Source organism: Lagopus muta, chromosome 1, assembly GCF_023343835.1.
Source record: "Lagopus muta isolate bLagMut1 chromosome 1, bLagMut1 primary, whole genome shotgun sequence".
Lineage (NCBI taxonomy): Eukaryota > Metazoa > Chordata > Aves > Galliformes > Phasianidae > Lagopus > Lagopus muta.
The window spans coordinates 190,091,904-190,104,005 of NC_064433.1; the positions used below are offsets into that span (position 1 = coordinate 190,091,904).

At 41.4% G+C, this 12,102-nt stretch overlaps 2 protein-coding genes across 2 annotated transcripts in view; both read left to right on the plus strand.

Annotated features, from left to right (window-relative positions):
- The window catches only part of TENM4 (teneurin transmembrane protein 4), a 1,593,907-nt gene that overhangs the window by 979,675 nt on the left and 602,130 nt on the right, over positions 1-12,102 (plus strand). Inside the window, exon 8 of the mRNA XM_048933792.1 lies at positions 8,279-8,438. The gene's annotated coding sequence lies outside the window, so the exon portion shown is untranslated. The remainder of the gene's footprint in view (positions 1-8,278; positions 8,439-12,102) is intronic.
- Positions 1-12,102, plus strand: part of LOC125688146 (uncharacterized) — a 246,312-nt gene that overhangs the window by 115,977 nt on the left and 118,233 nt on the right. The gene's annotated exons all lie outside the window — the stretch shown is intronic.

A 12,102-nucleotide genomic window follows, 5' to 3' on the forward strand; every position in this document is an offset into this window, starting at 1 on the left:
TTATTTCCAGATTTATTTATCATCTTTGTTAACAGAAAGCTTTGTCCTTCCTATTTGCAGCAAGCATCTCCAGTAGCTTAGATGAGTGTCATAACTCAATTTCTCAGGCAATTGCCACCCATCTCCCCTTAAAATAAATAAGCAAATAAGTGAATAAATACTGGAATGTGATGGAATCTCTCCATGTTTCCTCATTCTCCTTTCTTTTTTTTTTAATACAAAAGGGACGTTTTCTGATGTTTTACTAAGGCCAACCACTAGATCAAGCAGTAGCTCAGGTGCTCAGGGCACATTAGACCTGGCTTTGAGCACCTTCAGGGATGGGGCACCCACAGCTTCTCTGGTACAAATAATAATAAATGTCGTGCCTACTTAACCAGCTGTGCAACTTGTTATGTGGGCATGTGCCTTCCTACATTGACTCTCTTGCTCATAAAGAAATCTACTGTCTTCAGCATATTGATGATAAAATGCTACCAGATTACAATTTCTCTTACAGAAACATCCATGAGAGAGTGATAGCAAAGGATGCTACCAGAAAAAAACACAGCAGAGTACCAGAAGGCCATCATTCAAAGGCTTCTGGCCAGACCTAGGTCACCAGGACTTTCCTCCACCTGCACTCTTAAAGCCTCTACAAGCCAGAGGGCTTGCAAAGGCAGTGGACATGATTGTGTCTCATCCTACAAGTCAAATGGAGTAAATTATGATTATTTATCAAAGGAGAAATATAATACATTAAATATTGGGGAATATTCTGCATACCTGAGATTAAACAAAGAATCAATTTCTATCTGAGCTATTCCTTTCTACATCATATAGCTGTCCTCTGTTATAACACCGATGTTTACAATCTGTAAGAAAGGGATTAGATGGGGAAAGCTATCAATTATGCAGTTCCACAGGTGGCATTTTAAAGCTGTAAGATGATGCAGGATAGGACCAAGGAAGACGATTTGTAGTCAAATTCTTCTTCTCTCCACCCATTTATTGATTGCACCGCTCACATCTCCCTGACCTATGATCCTGCCCAGAACAATCCTGGTCTGTGCGTGGATATTTGGACAACAGTACATTAAAACAAAAACAAACAACCCAAGGCACTCTCTGACTGGTTTAACAGTCATTCTTGATGGCGGGGAGGATGCACATGGCTGTGCAAATCTGTGAGCAATCAGATGGTTCACTCTACTTTTAAGAAGTGTTACATGCCCAGGCTGTGGTATTCTGTCTCCTTTCAAAATGTGTCAGCTTAAACAGTTTCTGCAGCATACATTTCTCTGTGCTTTCAGGGCTGCTTTGTTTCATCCCACAATCAGCACTGAGATTTTTATATAAATGAGAGACACTGAAATGATTTGAGGCTGCTTCATTATCGATGCTGAGATGGATCATGGGGACTGGAACACTTTTGGTGTCAATAGAAATATTCTTGGATGGAGGCAGGTAACAGTCTGGGCTGCCTCCAGCAGAGGGAAGTGGTACACACACACTTCCCAGCGTGTTCTGTCAAGCAGGAAAAAGCATCAGGTCTGTATTTACAGAGCTGAAATATCCACCGCCAACACAAATGCCTGATTTAAGCCACTTCGGTGACTTGGTCTCATCCTCCACATCCCCAGGACCAATAAAAGAGTGTCTCTACGTATGCCTCCTGCAGTAAAACTGATGTAGATGCTGGACTTTAAGACTCAGAGTAAATGTAGTGAAAAAACAAGTGGACTCAGGGCTTGGTTTTAAGTGTAATGTCTTAATATCATATCCAGAGGTTACTTTAAGCTTGAATGCATTCCCTCTGCAACTCATGGGTGGGGGATTACAGAGGGAGACCACCAAGCCCATCAAGAGGGAATGGCTCTAAACTAAACGAGGGGAAATTAATATTAGATGTTAGGAGAAAATTCTTTACTCAGAGGGTGCTGAGGCCCTGGCACTGCTGCCCTGAGAGCTACTCTCTGGAGGTGCCCAAGGTCAGGGTGGATGGGGCCCTGGGCAGCCCGAGCTGGTGGAGGCAACCAGCCCATAGCAGGGGGTTAGAGCACAGTGAATTTTGAGGGTCCTTTTCAACCAAAGCCATTCTATGATTCTATGACAAGTCTTGGGGCTCGTGCAGGTGGTCCCCAGAGATGCACCCAAGTGACAACACGTGCAGATGCATACTCATAGCCCTGCACACCAATGCACAACAGAAGGTTGCCCAGGTATATTAGTGTGGGTTTTTTTTTTCACTTCTTTTTCCAGTCAGTCTTGCATCTTTCTGTTACAGGGTCCACTTTTGTGTATGCACACACACACATGCACCCCCCTCCTACACAAAACAAACAGAAATTCACTCACATCTCACTTGGAAGAAATCCTTTGAGCACTTCTCCTTGACATCTCTATACTTTTAAAATACATTTGACTCTTCCCTTTGCTTCTCTGTTGTTAGAAGGAGGAGAAGCCTGCTGGAGATTACTTTATGGGGAAGATAACGTCCTTAACCCAGACTTCCTTGAACTGCCTTAATGCTGTTTGCAAAGCAAGTGGGTAACTTTGTCTCTCCCTCACCCCATCTCGAGCTGCAGGGAGGCAAGTTTTGCCTCAAGCTTTCAACCTTTTGATGCATGGATTTTCCACTCTGAGCTACAGTAGGTGGGTAACAAGAAGATCCCATTAAAGCAAAATCAAGTAGCAAAAGGATTGTCAGCTCAGCAAATCAGAAACATACAGTACCTCTCTTTCCTTTACTGCGTTCCTTCCAGTTCACTATGAGTCAGAAAGAAGGGAAATAAAAGGTGTGGAAAGGGGGGAAAAGAGCAGCAAGGAACAATGCCAGCCCTGGTGACGCCTTGGTTTCACAAGTAGGAAATTAATCCTTGCTGCTAAAGACGCAGCCTCTTTTAATGAAGAGGCTGCTGCAATAGCATCGCAACAGCGAGCAACCCACATGTTCTATTACAACAGGTTGAGCCACTGCACCCTCCCCTGTGCAACGGTGAGAAAAAAATAAATCAAATGTCTATACCTGAGGCTCCTTCATTTCCGACATGGAGATCTGCTATAATGCAGGCTTTTCACAGTGCCTTTCTTTCCGAAGAACGAGCTGGTGATGGCTTATTTACCTACTTACCTGTCCTTGAGCTATGTGGCTTTTATTTGAATAAATTAAACCGCCTGTTTCAAGTGATGCTTTCAGCCTCTTGAGTCTGGATCTAATTCTCCAAAGAATTCTGCTTAAAACCTGTTTTTTAAGTTTCTGAGCAAGTATCAACAGACTGCAGGATGCAATTTTCTGAAAGGACCTTGGTGCCTATGGGTAAGAAATATCCTATCGGGCTACTTCCCTGAGTTTTTTCAGTTTTCTTACATATCTCTGATAGACCAAATGAGGGCATGCTTAAACAGGGAACTTCTCTTGTTTTATTAAGTCACTCTGCTTGTTTTCTGTGTGTGTCCGTGGGATCAGATTTCCAGCTGCTGTGAGACACTTTAAAACCACTGCTATCATCAGAGATGTGTATTTTTAATGCAGTTATAGTAGTTTCAGTATAGCTCAGTGGATGCACACTTTTCCTTTACTTTCTGGGACTGATTCTGCTTTCTAGGGAGGTGGGGAGGAATACTTGGCTGTGTGAATTGACCTATCTCCAAGGCAAGGAAATCCATGGTTCTTTGGAAAAGCTGGCTGTTGTAGATGTGGGGTGATTTTTTTCCCCCTTGGGTGCCCGGGAGAAGAAATCAAAAAAGCAGTGTGAAATAGAAAAACATTCCCCAAGAATATGCATAAAAAGATGCCTTCTCTTTTTAATACACTGTAGAAAGTTTTAATGATGCTGACCCAGGCCACATTACAATATAACATGCATTATATCAGGCATGCTGTTGTAGCAAAATGTTTTTTCTCTGTAGTTTAGCACTGTTTGTTTGTTTGTTTTCCTCCATGCTCTACTTTATCACTGGATTCAAACATATTGTGTTTTCACTCATGCACATGCATTTCTAGCAGGAGAAAGGAAAGCATAAGGTTCATAGATAGCAAAAATAACAGAGGTCTTTTCATTGCTGGAGTTGTGAAGCAGACATCAGAATGACAGCACAATAAAAGCCACGGGAGCTCTCAGCAAGCTCAGACCATGCTTTGCAAATGGTGCTTCATCCCGAGATGCTCATGGACAGGTTGGATGGGCCCTGGGCAGCATGATCTGGTAGGGGGCAACCAGCCCATGGCAGGGGGTTGGAACTGGATGGGCTTTGAGGTCCCTTCCAACCTAAGCCATTCTGTGATTCTATTATTCCATTTATGACTGAGCAGACAGAGCTCATCGCACACCATGCTGTGCTCTTCAGCAAGGACAAAGTGCCTCACAAGCTACATGTTCCAGCTCAAAAAAAAAAAAAATTAGGATAACATCTTCCACAGGCAAGAGGCTGATTCTAGATCTAGTCTGATGCACCTCAAAACAGACTTTGGACCGAAATGGGTAGTTATTATTAATATTATCATCGCTGCTGTTATCTCTATGCAAACAAAATACCACAGACCATGACAAAACTGCTGCTTTTATCTCTCTATGTAATGCCCCAAATCCTGTAATCTAATTGTTACACATCTTTGCTCAAAAGAAAGGCTCAAATATTAGCTTAAGGTTGTAATAGCAATTAGCACTGCAGAAGCTTAAGCTATCTGCATTGATCACAGGGTTTGCTTACCACATATTTTATCGCTAGGTTGACTTGGGCACCTTATCTTCTGAAATCCTGAATTCAGCTGACTTTTTGGGTCAGTCTTGTTCCTCATGTTTTGTGCCACAAAAGTGTATTAAGCACTAAAGGGAATGTCAGGTATAAGAAAAGTCTTCCGGGAGCAGAGATGGTACTAAATAATGCTAAAATGTCTTTGAAAGATGAAGGGAGGTGAGATCTGCTTAACTGATGGTGGGACAAAGCCAAAAGTAGATTTTCACTCTCTATGGCTGGACCACAGGCAGAAATATATTGCTGAGTACAGTGCCTGATCACAGAGGTGAGCAGAGCAGCTCTGCTTGCACCACTTTTCCACCACGCATGAAAATGTCATCACCACATGTTTCTCAGGGCTATGGAGATCATAGAATCATAGAATGGCCTGGGTTAAAAAGAACCTCAAAGATCATCTAGCTTCATCCCCCCTGCTGTGGGAAGGGTTACCAATGTGGATGTTGGATGCTCTGACTGGGAGACTGTACCAAATTTACTTTGCATGCCCAAACAAATATTCCAAATGTCCTTTGGTCCTTTCCTTTATTGGTTGTGGAAAGGGGATAATAAGGTTCCTCTTGCAGTCTGTTCTCTGGTCGTGCCCTATCTTCAAGCTCTGCCCTTAACTCTTCTGGTAATCATCAAAATAGATCATGGTTAGATGATTATGGGGAAAAGAGTGGTTGTTTTGGGGATGTAAAGATAAAATAATAGAATTACAGAATCATAGAATGGCTTGAGTTGGAAGGGACCTTGGAGATTATCTTATTTCAGCCCCTGCTGTGGGCTGAGTTGCCAGCTATTAGATGAGGCTGCCCAAGGCTCTAGAAGATTTTCACAGGAGAAACAAAGTCCACTCTTATCCCTGAGCACAGAAGGAACAAACAGATCTATCTGACATGAATTTAAACCAGAAATGATGTTTCTCACAAAAAAGACTGCACCCATCATCCTTTGTTCTCCTCCATCTACATCTAAAGCATCACATGCTCTTCAACAAGCTTGTGGATGCCCCATCCCTGGAGGTGTTCAAAGCCAGGTTGGATGGGGCTCTGGGCAGCCTGGTCTAGTATTAAATGGGGAGTTTGGTGGCCTTGTCTGTGGTGGGGGGTTGGAAATTCATGATCCTTGAGGTCCCTTCCAACTCGGGCCATTCCTTGATTCTGCGATTCTGTGACTTCAGCCCTCAGCATGTCTCCATGTCTTTTTTTTTTGCCTAAGGTAGTATACACACCTTCCCTCCCCGAAAGTCTCCTCTCCTGCTATGCTGGCTGGCTGGATGCACTGTGCAGAGGTCCAAGAAGCTGTTAGCAGGTAGCTGAGCTGGCCAGTTTGCTCATGTTGACTGGCCAGCTGGCAACCCAAGCTGAGCAATTAGCTAACGAGCTTATACTACTGCTTTTCACTCAAGTGAGCTGTGCTTTGTCAATTCTCTTCTCCCCCACCAATGATTTTCATAAAATGTGAGATATTTTTATCTTTTAAGCTTTCACCCCTCTAGAGAATGAGGTGAAATTAGCCACCAGGTTCAGAATATACTGCTGGGTACAGGACTGACAGATGGGGAGCCAGATGGACAGACAGCACTCCTGTAAAAGCTTTATTTTCTTAGGAAAAGAGGCCATTGGGTTTAAGTGCTAATAGTATGGGGTTATAGGATAGGGGGATTATGCCCTTAAAAACTGATGCTGTGCATCAGGCACTTATGCAGAGCAATACAGTGTTAGAGTAAATGCCTCACTGTGTTCTGAAAGTGTGAGATTGTCTTGCTCTGCCTTTGGTATACGGAGTGCAGACTGGGGTAGGTTCTCATTTGAAAGGGAAAGGAAAAGGAAGGCAAATTTCTCGTTAGCTCCATTACTCCTTTGTGCACTACCATTTAAAGGCATTAATATGACTTTCCTTAATCTGACACAATAGGCTCAGGAAACCTTTTTTGATGGTTTTCTCTGCCCAACCCAATAGGATAAATTAAATAGCATATTAAAGCTGTAGCATCTGATCCTGAAAATGACTGAGCCCACCCTCTGACCCACTTGCACACTGGAAATTACTGGATCAGGCATGATCAAGTCTAACTGGCAACACAGCCTACATCTGGGGATTTCAGACAAGGATAAAAGATCATTTTAAAATCTGCTATCTAACAAATCCTTAACTCAATGCCTAAATACCAATTTCTAATGCTACACTTACTACATAACGATAGTGCTACACTAAAACTTCAACCTCTGCAACCCCTTTTCAGGACTTAGGAATGGTATACAAAAGAGGTTCAAATTTTTAGCTGTTTGGTCCCTGCTACTCTCATCATTGTCTAACAGTCTAAAGGATCAAACACTCATTTTATTTACCCTCTTGGATGTAGGTGGTAATTTTTGTAACACCTCACCTTTGTCATATCCTTTATCCCCTTTCAGTTACCTCCAGGAATGGGAAGGGGGGAATGCAAAGGAAGAGAAAGGTGAAATCATGAAATCATGGAATCATAGAATTGCTCAGGTTGGAAAAGACCTTAAAGATCATCATGTCCAACCATAACCTAACCATACTACCCTAACTCTTAACAATCCACCACTTCATTATGCCTTTTTGGAGGGTTATCACATGTAGAATTGATAGGAGAGCAAAATTAGCTGTAGAGGTTACCAGATTTCTCCCAGGAAAGAGGGCAGAATCCTTGGTTGAACCCAAAATCCTGTCTGAAGAGTTGCTGACAACCATGGATGCTTTGAGTCCTCTGCAGTGCTGGGTTTATCTGATGCTCAATTCATGTTTTAGTGGGCACTTGCTGCAGGGTGAAGCAGTCTTGAGATGGGGAGAATAAATGCTGAAACCAAGATCACTCACAATGTTTTTGAAATAAATAGTGTTACTTAAAATTTTATTTAAATTTGTACAAAAATTTACTGTGCTCTTGATACTGTGCGTAGCTATCACAGCTGAGAGAATCCTGTACAGTAAGGCAGGCAAAGAAGCTGCCAGAGCATTTCAGAACAACTTTTATTCTACGTTTTCCAGCAATCTGATGTGCTTTCGATAATGGAAGATCTGTAATCAGTCTTCTTTCTTCCTATTCTGCTCTGTAAAAGTTGCTTTTTAAAAAAAATCAGTCCAATTTTCAGAAATTTCACCCACTTCAGAGAGGTATTTTTATGTCTCACTATTTGGAGTTCTTGCAGAAAGTTTCCTTACGTAGCACAGGAATCGAAATAATCTTATCTGAAAATATATAGAGATCGTATAAAAATTTCACTGGAGCTTCATCCCAGGCAAAATAAGTTGTTTGCTTATGAAAATCCGTTGTGAAAGAATTTAGCATCTGGTCCTACAAATGTACGTGATTGTTTCTTTGTGACCTCTTGCAATGAAGAGAAGAAAAATGAGGAGGGATGTGCAGCACTAGATCCCTTGCTTTTTACATATATATTCTCCCTTATGGCATTTGAATGATAAAAGACCAATTTCTGCCCTTGCTTAACCTCCAGCAGCCCCACTGATTTCTAAATTGTAATGAATGACTTTACCGACCGGAGCCCTTTCATTCTTTCTCTTGCAGATTGAGTAGCTCAACTCGGACAATGGGCTCCTGCCTACATAAGTGCACAGCTGGGATAAAACCACTGATTCTGGGAGACGTGCTCCATCGTGAGTGAGAAACGAATCTGGTGTGTGATATACAAATTTTAATGGAGCATAAACGGGGGAAGAGCATGCAAGTAAGCACCATTTTTAATTCCTTAGCATAGCTTGTGTTTGTATCAGCCCTGACTCATGGTTTATACACATAGGATGCGTATTAAATATCGCCGTACTTGCACTGCATGTATCTATTCAAGATAATTATGGCTATTGTAGTACTGGTGGGACTTACAGACTTTAATGCATTTATCCTCTGATAAAGTAAGGAAGTATTTTTATCTGTGTATTATATACAGGATACTGAAGCCTAGATCATTTTTTGCTACACCAGGGAATTGAAACAGGATTTTCCAGGTTGAAAGATAGCACTCAGATTGTTGTTCTGTCCCGGTGTAAGCAGTACAAATAGGTGTGGAGCATAGCACCTCTTGTAAATTGGGGATACTGAACCACCTGATTGTGATACAGCAGACATGATAAATTGCTTACTATTAAACAAAATATTTGGGAATTGTATTGTAGCCACGGAGAAGCTGCACTATTATTAATGATGCACAAGGTATATATCTCAGCTTATTCTTCCATGCCCGTATTGACTCAGAAGTGCAAACAATAACACAAACTAGATTTTTGCCTGTAAAACTAACACCATTTGTCTGGAGGTAACAGCAGAAAATGGGAGCAGAGCCTGATCGCTCCCTGCTCATGCACAGTGGCATGTTTTCTGACGGAGGTGGTCTGAGCATGGGATAGAGGAAATTCTGATGTTCTTTACCTGTATGCTGAGGGTTCACTGGGATGGTTTGAGCCCTATAAGATTAATAAATAATGAATATGTGCGTAAGAAATGGTAGTTGCCCTCAGACCTGCTGTGTCATGGCCACAAGCTCATCTTTTTGTTCCGTAAATTCACTTTGCCATCTCAGAGGTCAATGATTAGTTCAATACATGGAAAGAAGATACCTGAATGGAAGGTGTTGGGAAAGTGGAAGGTTTTATTTTGCTGTCTCAGAGATTGTTCTTAAAGGGGAAAGAACGTGTCTCCAGTTCAGACCTTTTAATAAGTCCAGAGCTGTCTAAGAGTGAATTAACTGACTTTTCGTTTCCCAAGAGCAACTAGCACATGAATGCATCTATTCATACAAATTTTGCAATTGCACAAACATAAATCTAGAGTGAGTCATTCAAAGTTAGTCAAGATATGCAGCCTTACTGGAGAATAAAGATATATTACAAAGTTGTCTAAAACAGCAGATTTTGTCAGTAAAGTCTCCTTCACAATGAGATAATGCCTTGACTATGACTGCGTATTGGCCTTCCAAGTTTTATTTGATCTCAAATATTATTTGATATGATAAAGTATTTCATAGGAATTTAATAGCTTTTCCCATTCACACAGCTATTCTAAATAGGGTCTTATTTGTATCTATCACCTTGGTAGCCAAGTTTCTATATCAAATCCTGAACATTTCATTATTATTAAAAATATAAAAGTCATCTACTTCATCCGTTCTGTACAGTGTGGTGAGCAAAATTGGATGTGAAGTCACAGTGCAGTAATAGAGTAATTATTGTCTGGAGTTTCTTGTAATATACTTACAGCCTGTTGTACAGAAGATGTATTGTATTACAGTTGTTTGTGGCCATTCTGTCATATACAGTGGATCAAGAAGTATTCTCTCCTATCCCGTGGATTAAAATAAAAGCATGCTCTAGATATTTAGAGAGGAAAATATGCCTATGGAAAAGAGTAATTTGATCCTCTGGGCAATTTATACTCTTCTTGACACGATATGCACCTTCCTAATGCAAATCTTCTTTCTCCTTCATAAGATGTCTTTGTAATTTCTGGAGGCAAAAGGGTCCTCATTCTACTTCATTAAAATGAATGAACGAATATCTCACTTGGAGATGACTGCTTATGGTGTATGCAACATGTTATACAATACCAAAGACTTGAAGAACAGGGGTCCCCCATGAAAGATATATCCTGAAATGCTTTGCATGTTTTTTCTTTCTTTTTTTCTTTTTCTTTTCTTTCATCCTTTCTTTCTTTCCATTTATTTTTCCTTCTTCCTCTTTCTTTTCCTTCTTTCTTTCTTTCTTTTCTTTCTTCATTCTTTTCCTTTCTTTTCGTTTCTTTCTCTCTCTGAAGACACATTTACAGAGTTGAAATATAAATAATACAGAGAGAAAGAAAATAATAAGGTTAAGGAAGACAGAACAGAGAATACGCTTATAGGACCTCCCATCTAACTGCCTATAAATAATGGCCTTGTACATATTACCCGTAACAAAGCATGGTCTCTGGCAGCGTTATAAACCTGGATGTCAGCTGCAGAGCTCAGCTGCTGTTTGTAAATGGTCTTAACTGTGCTCTTGATTTTTCTGTGCTGACTGTATATAGTTTTGTTTTATTGGCACTGTACTGTAAGCATATTCTTCACTATGCAAATATAAGAGCTGAGAAGCATATGGGCCGAATCCTGCAACACTCACTCAGGCAAATGTCCAATTCACTTGATGGGAACTTTTCCTGAGTAAGCAGTAGTAGCAGACTCTCATCTCCATCTTATGCCTTTGCTGATTTCTCAGGTATGATAACAGGCAGTGATACTTTGCAAACAAGGAAAGGATAAGACCTAGTACTGCAGGTAAATGCTCAGTTCTGTCCTTCCTAAGCCCTGAGATCCAGTGGAATGCTACAAAAGACACAGACAAGATAGGAGGAGCTCCTCCAATCTTTAGCATCCTGCTAGACATCAGCCAATAAATTGAAAGAATAATTAAATGTTAACATTGTTCCTACCCTGGCAACCAGCTCATGGTGCTCGTGGTGGAGAGAAGTCAACACAGGCTGACTTAAGCTGAAGACATCCCGTGGAGAGAGGAGGAAGAAAAGGGAAATTTGCCCAAAGTATTTGTTATGAGTCCTGTGTGATTTCTGCCCCCACTCCCCACTCAAAGACTTTTGGCAAACCTCACATCCTGAAGTGAGAACTTCAGGATTCAGCATCTAGCTTTGGTTCAGCCCTGATATCCATCACACAGCAGTGAGCTCTACACCTTCAGCTGTGCCAAGAGGTCGGCCCCATATCCTGGGCTCTGTATGGATCCACTGTATGGTGACAAGAAGCATGATGTGTACTTCATTTCTGAGTCACACATACAGAACACACATATAGGCTCTATTCCTTAATTAACTCCAGTTTTGTCTACGCTGCCTATAATAGCCAGATATCATAGAATCATTAAAGTGGGAAAAGACCTCTAAGATCATCTAGTCCAACCACCATTGCATCCAATGACCATGTCCCTCAGTGCCACATTGGTGGCACTTGAAAACTTGCAGGATTGGTGACTCCACCACTTTCCTGAGGTATTTTCAATGCCTCACCACTCTGAGAATTTTTTTCTCCCTAAAATACACATTCCTATATATTGGAGAAGCTGGATCTCTTTAATCTAGCTACCACAAGTACCAGAGCACTATGATGCCATAGCACAGACCATAGCTCAAGCAGAACAAGGTCCCAAGTTCCACACTGGGGCTGATAAAGCTTGCTAAAGATTGGGCTGTGTCTTTTCAGGGCTAATGCTATTCGTAATAGCCAGACTAATGTTAGCAGAGGTCCCCACACCTTCCTTTGTCCTGCAGCCATGTCCTTTCAGCAGTGCCTGATTGGAAACTTAAGCTGCAGCTTTTACGTGCCTCATCCTCATGCACCTTTCAAACAAAAT